Source organism: Pararge aegeria, chromosome 1 (assembly GCF_905163445.1).
Source record: "Pararge aegeria chromosome 1, ilParAegt1.1, whole genome shotgun sequence".
In the NCBI taxonomy this organism is placed as follows: domain Eukaryota; kingdom Metazoa; phylum Arthropoda; class Insecta; order Lepidoptera; family Nymphalidae; genus Pararge; species Pararge aegeria.
The window spans coordinates 4,111,084-4,123,105 of NC_053180.1; the positions used below are offsets into that span (position 1 = coordinate 4,111,084).

Consider the following 12,022-nt stretch of genomic DNA (forward strand, 5'->3'; position numbering starts at 1 on the left):
GACAGTGGTTTACTCAAACACAATTTTCATATTCACAGATAAGTCTTAGAGACAATACATAATGTACCTCTTAGGCCTGTGAAGTATTCTTTCGGTTTTCATTTACACGTTGTATAATTTCAGTTATTTTTTTTGGTTAGTTCGGCCGAGGTTTGTTGCCACTCCATCGACAAAGACGGGCCGCTATACAATTTATTATTAGCCGGTAGCGTATACTTTTAATAAAAAAGTCATGGCGATATAGTAACTACCACCTTGGACTGCATCATAACTTACCACCTTAAATTTCAGCCAAGGGCTAGATTATATTGAAACAAAATAATATTAAAAATTTTAAATACTCGATGACAACAAAGTTTTGTAGAGTCACTTGAATAATTTGTGTTTGGTGATATTTCTGTAATACAATTAACTACGTTAAAATCGGTCCATCCATTTGAGCGTTTTGATGTCGCAGATAAAGCGATCTTTCTTATAATAATAATAATAATAATAAAGTTTTTTATTAGAGGCATATAAACCCATATATCTTTAGCTTTTATATACAAAGAAATCTGTAATTAAATGGATACATTAAAACTGACATATAACGGAAATAGTTAATAATCTTATTTCAGATATCATAGGTTCTTATTTTATTTTCTGTTCCAGTCTCGATGAACAGACAGCCAATAGTCTGAAATAGGACTCGGCATAGCCTCACAGACGACCCTAAGTATTCCATTAGAGTTCCTAATCCTTTCCCAAAAGGATGCTACACGAGCTCTAACAATACAATAAAAGTCAGGCACTCCCGATTCGGCGAACATTGTCGAAGCGCTGCATACCGCGGTAGGCCCATGAGTATTCGGAAAGCATCGTAGTATTGCACTCTTATGGCAGAAAATGACTTTTTGAAATTGTCCAGTGCTGGCACGTGTAGAAGCACTGACAGTAGGCGTTAAATAAAGTTATTTTGACTTCCTTGCTACATTTACCAAATCACTTATAACAATCTTTTAGTTAGGGGATTAATTCAACTTATGGTGCGACGCGTCGTGTGTGCAGAACATCTATTTTAGCGCCTAGTAGTTTTACGGATTATGTATTTACTCAAACGTATTGACTATTTATACCGATGTAATTAGTACTGATGAGTTGTGAGAATTTATATCTCACTACTAATCAGTTACTAATGATGTCCACTAGAATATGTACACAAATATTGAATTATGGAAAAAAACAGATGTAGGTAAATAGAGTTCGAAGATGTTGAAATGTGATGTTGGAAAAAAAAATGTTTGTCTCACCTGGCACTGTTTTCTTTATGAAATCAGCAACTTTACAAGAAAAACTTAATTTGGCTATTCCTATAATTAATGAAACATTATTTATTATACATTAATCAATTAGCGGTCACCAAATTGTACACTATTTTGCTCTATTGTTTTTATATTTTTGTAATTTTATTCCCGGTGGTGTACAATTAAAGCGTATTCATTCATTCATGAATTCATACATTTGTTCATTCATTTAAATAACTATGAACGTACGTTTGTAATACGTTTGCTTCCAAGGTACGGAACCACCGATGAACTAATTAGACTCGCGCTTTGCCCGTTTTGATATCAACTATTGGATAAGCGCGTCTCTACTAGGCATATGGCGACAGTCCGGAGCTCAAACTCGTTCAGTCAAAACCTGTGTTTGGTTATTGTTGTTTATTTTAATCGAAAAGTAACGCGTACACAACTTTGTATAACAAAAAAGTACTTAAGCCCTTTTTGTTTCTCACATTCTAGCTAGTTATAAAGTTTAACGAACAGTAATAAACGAATCCTTATTAATGCCTTGTTTGTTTTGATCGTAAAACACTTAATTTATTGAACACAACCAAAATTAAAAAGTGACGTGTGCGAAGAATTTTTTTATAGTTATTAAAATAACTATAAAAACATTATAAATGAGGTTCTTCAAGTGTCGACAAGTCGATCAACAAATTATACAATTAAAAAAAGGGTCCTTAATAGTGACAATTATTAAATAGATACGGAAACTTTAGATGGCAATAAAAATATTTCTTTATAGTTTTAACTGCGCGTCTTATGTTTTATCACACGTGTGTACATAAACGGATACAGTAGTTGACGGCTGCCGTTTAACGATAACAAACGTACTTGTTAGGAAACTAAATTCGCGATTTCATTACTTTGATAACAGCAGTGCTAAATTGTATTTACTCCGCGCTGTGATATTCTGATTTCGAAATTTGAATTTAAAATAATATTTTAGAGATTTTTTTTAATTTTATTGCGTTCGGGAAATGTTTAGTGTATGGAGTGGTGAATGATCGATTTACAACTGAAATGAACAAAGAAATAAGGAGCGTTCTGTGCGTTTTCAATTCCAAGGTGTTCTGGACATAAATTACTGTGAATGTTAGTAAAATATAGTGTACTATTTAAAGGATCGAAATACATTGTGCTCGGAGAATTTTGGCTAGATTCTTTTGTTGGCAACTACACCAGTTTTCTGACTCTACAATTGGATGACACCGCGATACAATGTGTACGTTCTTGTGTGAGTATACCTACATTGTGAAATTCTTGTTTTATTGTACGAAATAAAACGATAAAGCCTTATTGTTTAGTGTTTATTTAAGGAATCTGAATTAACTATCCATATAATTTTTCTTCATATAAAAAAATGAGGTAATTTAAAGACAATAATTCGTTAGTATGGTCAATAAACAATTAAAATATTTCTAAAGCAAAGCAATGCAACTTAAAGTTACAATGTCCAATCAATCAAGATCTGTCAGTAATTCATCATTTAACGGATGAACTTATGATTAGTTTGTCTCCTATAGCTTCGATCAATAATGTATTAGAAATGCAGTCTTCAATTTGATGAAAAAAAGGATCCGATTTGGTTTGCTACTAATGTTTATCTGTTGAACATGACTAATAATATTACAAGCTGTTGCCCGCGACTTCGTCTTTGTTTTTGTTTCTCGAAAGACATGTGGCATTCAATTTAGGTGTAATTCTACTGTAATTTTTAAGTTGTGTATTCTTATATAAAACAGATTTGGTGTAGTTTAAAAAAAACAATTAAAAATTGAACAGACATTATAACCTCTAAAGTACAAAAGTAATTATTTAAATCGGTTATTATTTGACGGCGTTATGGTGTAAAATCGTCAAACACTTTCGTCCACTCTCCCAAAAGAACTGAGCTTAATTTCGGGATAAAAAGCATCCTATATTACTTCTAATACCTTCAGGAATATATGTACAAAGATTCGTGATGATCGGCTTAGTGGTTTTTGCGTGAAACCGTAACAAACAAACTTACATTCACATTTATAATGTAAGTTTGTTTGTTACGTTTATTAGTAGGGATCAGGAGGGAAGTACGGATGTATTATTATTGATGGGACTCGTACGACGTTCCTTGCATGCCCTGTACATGCTCTGTTAACGGGACTCCTTGGGGTACTCGACTAACCATCAGATAAGCTATCTGCTTATTATTAGTCCATCAATAATTGCTATAAAATAGGGGGGAGGGGGGTTTAACAGGCAGCCTCCCAAATCAATGGCCCGTGCAAGTACAAAAGTCTGCCGACTTAAAGTAATAAAAAGACAGCTTTTAGGCACCTCTTGAATACTTCATGGCATTCATGAATAAATTGAATAAATCAACGATGACAATACGTTTTACTAATCAATTATTCCAACTACAATGTGTAGTGGGCGGCAATTCACCACCGAACGAGCAGCTAGTTTAAAATGTAAAGTTAATAGACCTAGCTAATAGCCAGTGGCGTGCATAGAGGGTATGCACAGGGTATGCAGATGATATAAAATTGAATAAAATCTCCGGTATGAGTTATAAATACTTGAAGGTAGGATTTTTTTTTACTCTTACAATACTCTTAAATTACTATCCTTAAGTTTTTTATAGATTGTACTGGAGATTTTCTTCATTTTATACTACATACCATGCACGCCACTGCTAATAGCTATACATAATTCTCTGCGTATTTATGTCCCAGTGCTGGGCATTATAGGCCTCCTTTCTTGCTGCTCAGTTGCGACTTGCGGGCACTTCATACATGCACGAAAGCACTGACTACCTTAATTTCTATGTAATTCCGCAAGTCTGCTATCATCAGTAATCGATGGAAAAGCGAGCAATGAAAAAAATTATATAAAAACGTTCAGTTGTTACTATATACAGCATCCTCCACGTATTTATGTCCCAGTGCTGGGTATACCTCCTCTCTTATAGGTAAATTAAATCGAAGCACTGACCCACTACGCTGCTTATTTGCGGGCACTTCATACATGCACGAGAGCACTGCCTACCTTAATTTTTATGTAATTCCTCAAGAACATCATCCTTAATTTTTATGTAATTCCTCAAGTCTACTATTTACTTTTCTACTCTATTTATATAGTGGACGATGGAAAAGTAATTAATGAAGAGAAAATTATAAAAATGTTCAGTTGTTACTATGAACGTCATCCTCCGCGTATTTATGTCCAGTGTTGGGCATTATAGGCCTCGTCTCTTATAGGTGAAATCAAAGCACAAAACGTTATATAGTCGTTTTCTATTGAACAATTCGGGGATAAAAAAACGTATCCACAGTAGGTAAGCCTGTATCGTAAGTGCCTATTTAAGTTTTGTTTACTTTTTGCTCGAGTACCTACCGTAAGTTTTTTTTACACTGAAGTATTTAAGAAAAAATGCGTGCGCTGTTGATCGGAAAAATAATGCAAAAATTATTCAACAACCATGTTATACGCTTTTGGATCCGCATTAGTAGGGAATAAATGTAATTATAAAAAAAAAATGGCGACTTTTAATATAATGTACATTATTGTGCTAGTCAAGGCAATTTGATAACAATAATAAATTTAATATTTAAAAAGTTAATGTTAGATGACGGTGATAACTGCATTCTTTAACTTAAAACTACGGAGGAACCTAGCTAAGCTTGCTGTGGCTCTTCTTAGACAACTGAGTAGAGCCCACAACAAACTTAGCTATGTTTTTTTAAGGGAATTAAAAAAACTGTTATTCGCCATTTTGTTACACACACAGGCTCGTCAAACTTATAACACCCCGGGTCGGGGGTTTAAAAGGGATGCGAATAAAAAACCCCTAGCTGATACGAAAACGCTCCCCGTAAAGAGCGCCGTCTATTTACTTATTAGGGACTAACCCACTACCAGTTGACCCAGCCTTGACACAGACGTTTGTAAACATCGCTTCATACGGTCAATGTAGAGTAGGATAGCAAAGCGTTAGAGATACGCTTATCTTAGGGCGCGTTCACATAGATTCTATGTGAACGGACGTTCTATTTATGTCATAGAACGTCCGTTTTACAGGTCCGTTTAAACGTAAATGTTACTAGCGTATGTAGTTGTATGAGCGAGTTCACACAGAATACAGTATTCCAGATCCAGTAAAAAATCCCTATCCGACAAATTAATCAGCAATCCGTTTTACAGGTCCGTTTAAACTTATATGTGAGCGTATCTAGTTGTATGAGCCAGTTCACACACATGACAGTATTCCGGATCCAGTAACAACAGAAATACTAATCCGTTTCATTGGATCAAACCGCGCGAGGCTTGGCAGTGGCACGGGGGCGCGCCAGGTACGGTGTACTGCACACAGCCGCAACATTTACAACGTCCATTCTCGTAGAAAGTAGACGATACACTGAAGAACGAAAGTCCAGTACCGTCGGTTCTGTAAAACACGGTCCTGTAAATGCTGAGCGAATATCCTCCAGTAGCGACGGATCAGTAATAACGGTCCTGTAAATCAGTTAACAATTATTCATTGTAAAGTCAACATCTCCTGAAGATGCTCGGAGATGATTTCGGAGCAAAACGTGCGTAGAGGGTATTGCCGAGGATCTGTTTGGTGTAGAGTGGATTGAAGAAATTATAAATTACACCATAATGATTCTCCTGCTGTTCGCGGAGTATAGCAAATGAAGCTTATTTTTATAACATCTGCTTCTATCCAATGCTGTGTGAATATTATCACCAGTGGCGGTACTACCATACAAGCCGAAAAGCCGGGCTTGCGTTACAAAAAAATATCTCTTTTAAATTTTTCTCGACTATTCCGAAATGAAATTAACAAAATAATTAAAACTTGATAGCAATGAGGATATAAATACAATGTTTTAACTTTTGCTTAATGATGTATATACTCTTTGTCTACTTTACTGCAAGCACTACGTTACTCTGGCAGGTAGTATCTGTGGTAGCAACCAGCCGAACGGCGCGGCGCCACGCCGAACTATCACTATCGCGCTCTTCGCGTGTCTTCGTACGCGATCGGAGGTCCCGCTTTGTCTCGCTCACACTCATTTGCTTATATTGGGCTTTAATTTTACTGCTCTCTCTCATAGAAATTTCAATGTATTTAGCAGAGACAATCTAGATTATTTAATATTTTAGTATGGAGATCAAATGCCAGATTGCGAGTTGAAGTTAGTGATGATGACCAGCGAGCGAATTGATACAACTTCACGCGTGTTATTGTTTGCGTTTCAACTAGTTGACACTTGACAGATTCATTATTATTGATTAGTAACTACTTAGTTAGGAGTTTATTATTGTTTTTTTGAGTTGAATAGTGCATTTTACTGGTTTGTTTTCTTAAAAATTATAGTAAATATTGTTAAATATGAGCTCAATTTGTGTGCAAATTGTTACTGTGGCGAAATCAAAAAATAATTGGCGAATAACAGGTAAATTTTTGCATATTTTTTTTCTAATGAAAATAATGGTTGGAACGCGGCTAGTTACGACATAAATTACCAGGCATCACAAGAATTAAAGAGAGCAGAACTCAAAGAAACACTTGGGATTACTATGATTACTTTTTAATTTTGGCAAACATTAGAAACTTTTTTATCATAATTCGCGTGCTGACCCTAACCGTAGTGTTTTTCAAAGATTTGTTTATATGGTTTGTCATTTAGCACAACAAGAATGGTGACTTAGAGATCATGACGAGTTAAATTTGTCCTTTAGGTAACTGGGCTTGCTCAAATTCAAAACCCTAGGAACGCCACTGATTACCATCAGTAGCGACGCGACGGTCAGTAACAATGGATCCTGTAAAATCGGATGTTCTATGTGAACGAGCCCTTAGTTGTATAACGTTAAACTATTCAGCTTTATCACCGTGTGGTGACTGAATACAGTTGTCGTCAACCCTCCTCTTTTCGCGGGTGTCGTACGAGGCGACTAAGGTAATATAACGGAGACCGGGCAGCAGCGTCTTCTGTGCTACTACTACCATCTATTGTGTTACAGTAAATTTATAAAGTGGGTAAATAATTAAACTTTTGATAACTACAAATTCGTATTTGCCAGATATTTTATTAAATACTAGCTTCGTCGCGACTTCGTCTGCGTTTGATTTTGTTTTTTGATTTGGCATTCAATTTAGTTGTAGTTCTAAAAAAATTTAAAGTATTCAGTATCGCTAAGCCTTAAATGAGGGATTTGCTGCTGTCCGCTGAGGAGTTCTGTCCTCTATCTCCAACCACATTCATCAGATCTACTGTCTACACAAAGTTTGGGCAAAATTAAACATTAACATCTAGTCATTCATAAAAATATTCATCAGTCATCCTAGTACCCGTGACACAAGCTACTTCGGGGCTAGATGGCGATGGGCGTTGTCGTAGTATGTTTATATTTCATTTATTTATTGATAGTTAAATTTTTCATTTATTTATTGTATAAACAGTTCTGTATGAGTCGCCGCCCACAAAAACAGAGTATGCGGGTGCGAAATGCTTTTTTAAATAAAAAGTATCGTATGTCCATCTCTGTGGCAAATATCTCAAAGATCGGTGCAGGTGTCGATATTTTCAAAGTCCTGGGATACGACCCCGATCAAAGTCAAATATGCATCAATAAAAAAACCCTTAAGTTCGGATTGGTGAACTTCACATACCTTTGAGGACATTATGGAGAACTTTCAGGCATGCAGGTTGCCTTACGATGTTTTCCTCCACCGTTGAAGCAAGTGATATTTTAATTGCTTAAAACGCACATAAATTACAAAAGTTAAGTGTTGTCGAAGTCCTACCCACTGGGCTATCACCGCTAATTAAACTATTCATTTAAACAAATTAAATAAGAATTCTTTTTTTTCTTTTCATTCAAATGCTAATCATCCTATTGTTTATATATAACGTTCCAACGCTGGACACAAACCTCGTCTCTAATGGGTAACACGGTTTTTGAGCATATACCCACTACGCTTCTCCAATGCGGAATGGTGGGATTTAACGACTATTACCACAGTTAAGGTTACTTAACAACCCGGATCGACTTTACGTGTTCAGCCGACGCCGCCAGCTTCTTAACGTAGCGCCGTGAACCTCGTTAATAGTGGCGTGCACTGGGTTTCTTACCAGGATTTTTTAATGAAATGGAAAAAATCCTTTTTCCATTCGAGTTATTTATCAATTTTAGGGTAAGAAGTGCTTTTGCGCATGTATGAAGTGCACGCCACTGCTCGTGAACCGTAGTAGACCAACGAGATAATCAATGCAAAATTTAATAAATAAATATAAATATACTACGACAATGCACACATCGCCATCTAGCCCCAAAGTAAGCGTAACTTGTGTTATAGGTATCTACTAGAGACTGTTGAATATTTTTATGAATAATATACATAAATACTTGTAATATACAGATAAACACCCAGACACTGAAAAACATTCATGTTCATCACACAAACATATTCCAGCTGTGGGAATCGAACCCACGGCCTTGGACTCAGAAAGCAGGGTTGCTGCCACTTGGCCGTCAATACTAATCGATTTAATAAAATATCTGACACTTATCAAGTTATCAATAATTTAATTATACCATTTACCCATTTTACCAACTACTGTAACACATGTATTTTGACATAGACATGTCGGGACATCACGCTCTCTAGGTAATAACATTTCACTGTTGGTTTCAAATGGTTTTGCTTTAAATATTTATACACAACTAGCTGTTGCCCGCGACTTCGTCTGCGTTTGATTTTGTTTTTAAAGTATTCAGTATCGCTAAGCCTTAAATGAGCATAGTTGTATATATATATATATATACATAACATGTGACTGTCAATTAATTATAGACAAATAATTTGCAATAAAATAAAATTGTGACTTTACTTAAAGATTTAAGCTGTCCTATCTCTTAAGTTGGACCAGACTGCTCACGGTGTGCCAATTTAATTTAAAATCGGTTCAGTAGTTTAGGAGTCCATCGCGGACAAACATCGTGACAGGAGATTTATATATATTAAGATAGAATTCGTTCACCACGTTAATTGTATAGTTTAACGTCTTGTATTTTAGTCGTTAAATAAGAAGTAATAGATACCAAAATGCTTTGCACGAAAACTGAACGAGATCAAGAAAGCATCTTGAGTACGTCGGCTCTACCTAGAGGTTAACCTTGATGGTTTATATTAATACATTGGTACGTACCTAATACCTTTAGGGCATGGTAATGATATGTACAGCTATTTACTCGGTCCAGCAACCATATTGTATGGCGAAGTAATTATCTTATATGTAGTTAAACGCAGAGGACCGGTGTAATGATGCTAAAAACCTATTATTGACAGCCGGTTGACGCAGTGGGCAGCGACCCTGCTTTCTGCGTCCAAGGTCGTGGGTTCGATTCCCACAACTGGAAGAATGTTTGTGTGATGAGCATGAAGGTTTTTCAGTGTTTGGGTGTTTATCTGCATAATTATAAGTATTTATGTGTATTATATTCATCACCTATTTTAGCACCCATAACACAAGACAAGCTTACTTTGGGGCAAGATGGCGATATGTGTATTGTCGTAGTATATTTATTAATTTATTCCGAGACTTCGTTTGCGTGGACTTAAGAATTGGGTCTAAAGCTTCGCTTGTTAACAATTTTTAACTCCACCACGAGAACTATTCGAGAGATCGGTATAGAAAGTACTTGTTCTTATCCATAGCATAGGTGACATGCATAACAAATTTCAAATCTGTCTGCCCGCGGCTTAGCACGGAAACAATTTTTAATTTTCCCTCGGGACCTACTTAAGGAATCGGGATAAAAGGTAGCCTATGTATTTTTCCATGTCAAAGGCTGCATGATTTCATCCAAATCCGTTTAGCCTTTTTTGCTTGATCGAGTAACGAACATCCACACTTTCACATTCATACCGCTTATAAGCTTGGTGCTTATTGCAAAGCAATTTATGACAAATCATGGCAAAAATACTTTTAAATGTCTTGTTAGTCCGACAATGTTGTACGCTAAAGTCGGTACCTATCTATGTACGTACACTGTACAGTTCCTCAATTCACTTAAACAAACGCTTCCGCGACACCTAGATGAGTTTTGACATGTTCTCGCACATGTAATTCACACTGACGATGTGAGCGGCAATTTGCATCACGTCATATAACGCTTGAGTGCCGAGTGTGAGATTATCTACCTACGTTAACTTATTGGGTAGCGTGAGAGTTAACTACGATTTATATAGAATCGAAGGAGAGCCATCTAGTTACAATACTGGGAAACAGGCTTGGCAGCGTAATGTAATTACGCTTCATAAAGCGGTGATAGTCCAATCGGTAGCACTTCTAGTTCACTTCCGGGGGCCAAGTCCGAATCCCGCACGCACCTCTAACTTTTCTAAGTCATGTGGGATTTAAGCAAGTCAAATATTATTAACTTCATCGGTGAAGGAAAACGTCGTGAGCAAACCTCCTCATGCCTCAGAGTTCTCCATAATGTTCTTTAAAATGTGTGGAGTCCACCAATCTGCACTGGGCTGGCGTGGTGGACTACTGCCTTAACCCCTTCGCATTGTGGGAGGAGTACAACCACATGCCGTTGGTCATTAAAACGCATAATTTGGTATAAATGCATCGCGTTGCCCGCTTCCTCACATAGATAATTTTAGAAGTTAGTCGGAGTGCGTCGACCTCTGCAATGTTGCGTAAACTCTCTCGCGGATGAGATAATAATATGCATCCTACGACAGCGACTGTGTCATTGGTTGGTTGGTGGTGGATTTTTCGATTCAGGGAGTGTCTTTAGCGAAATATAAGAAATCTTTGCTGAGAGGAAGGCAACGGCCCCCAAATAATTAAAATCTGCCTAAAAGGGTCTTTACAAAACTGGAACGTATACATGCATACATAGACTGTTAAACACATTCCATGCTGTAGTCGGGTTAGAACTTAGAATACAATTATTTTCAGGTCATAGGTTTTTCGTATTATGTAAACGCGAAATTTTCTTGCGTTTTTTTATCGCCTAAGAAGTTCTAAAAGAAACCTAAATAAAAAATGAACATGAAAAAAAGTAGCATCATGACCACCTTTTCTCACAATTCCCCTCCATCATTGGACAAAGAAATGTAATGTTTAGACCCGCAACACTGCTGCAAAGTAGGTAGATGGGACACTGGTTTATATTAAAATGAAATATCATACTGAGGCCAACATTCGTGCTGCGTAGAGGTACCTACCAACTAACAACTTCAAATATCACCCGTGTTGTTGACACGTGTTGGTGTGACACAACACCGGCCACTTGTTCACTCATGTATTCAACGTTTACTGTTTTATGCGCGTTCATCTTGATAGGATAATGTAATGTAACTGCTATTATAACTGGCGCATTGTTCTAGTGGTTAGTAAGTTAGACTGCAGATCACAGTACGGCACGAGACGGGTTCGATCCTCTGAGTCGGCCCAATAATTATGAATTATGATAATAACTAAATAAAATGTGACAATACACATACATACATACATACATCGCCATCTAAGCCCACAAGGGAGTCGAGCTTGTGTAATGGGAAAGCTGAAAAATATTTTTATGAATAAAATACACATCAATATTTATAATTTACAGAAAAACACCCAGACACTGAAAAACATTAATGTTCATCAGACAAACATTTTCCAGTTGTGAGAATCGAACCC

General features: G+C 36.5%; 1 protein-coding gene across 2 annotated transcripts in view; it reads left to right on the forward strand.

The window, feature by feature from the left end:
- Positions 1-12,022, forward strand: part of LOC120636931 — a 90,559-nt gene that overhangs the window by 20,431 nt on the left and 58,106 nt on the right. The window contains exon 1 of one of the 2 annotated variants that reach the window (XM_039908514.1): positions 2,079-2,559. The exons of the other annotated variant lie outside the window; for it this stretch is intronic. The gene's annotated coding sequence lies outside the window, so the exon portion shown is untranslated. Of the gene's footprint in view, positions 1-2,078; positions 2,560-12,022 lie in introns of those variants that run through there. 2 annotated transcript variants of the gene reach the window in all.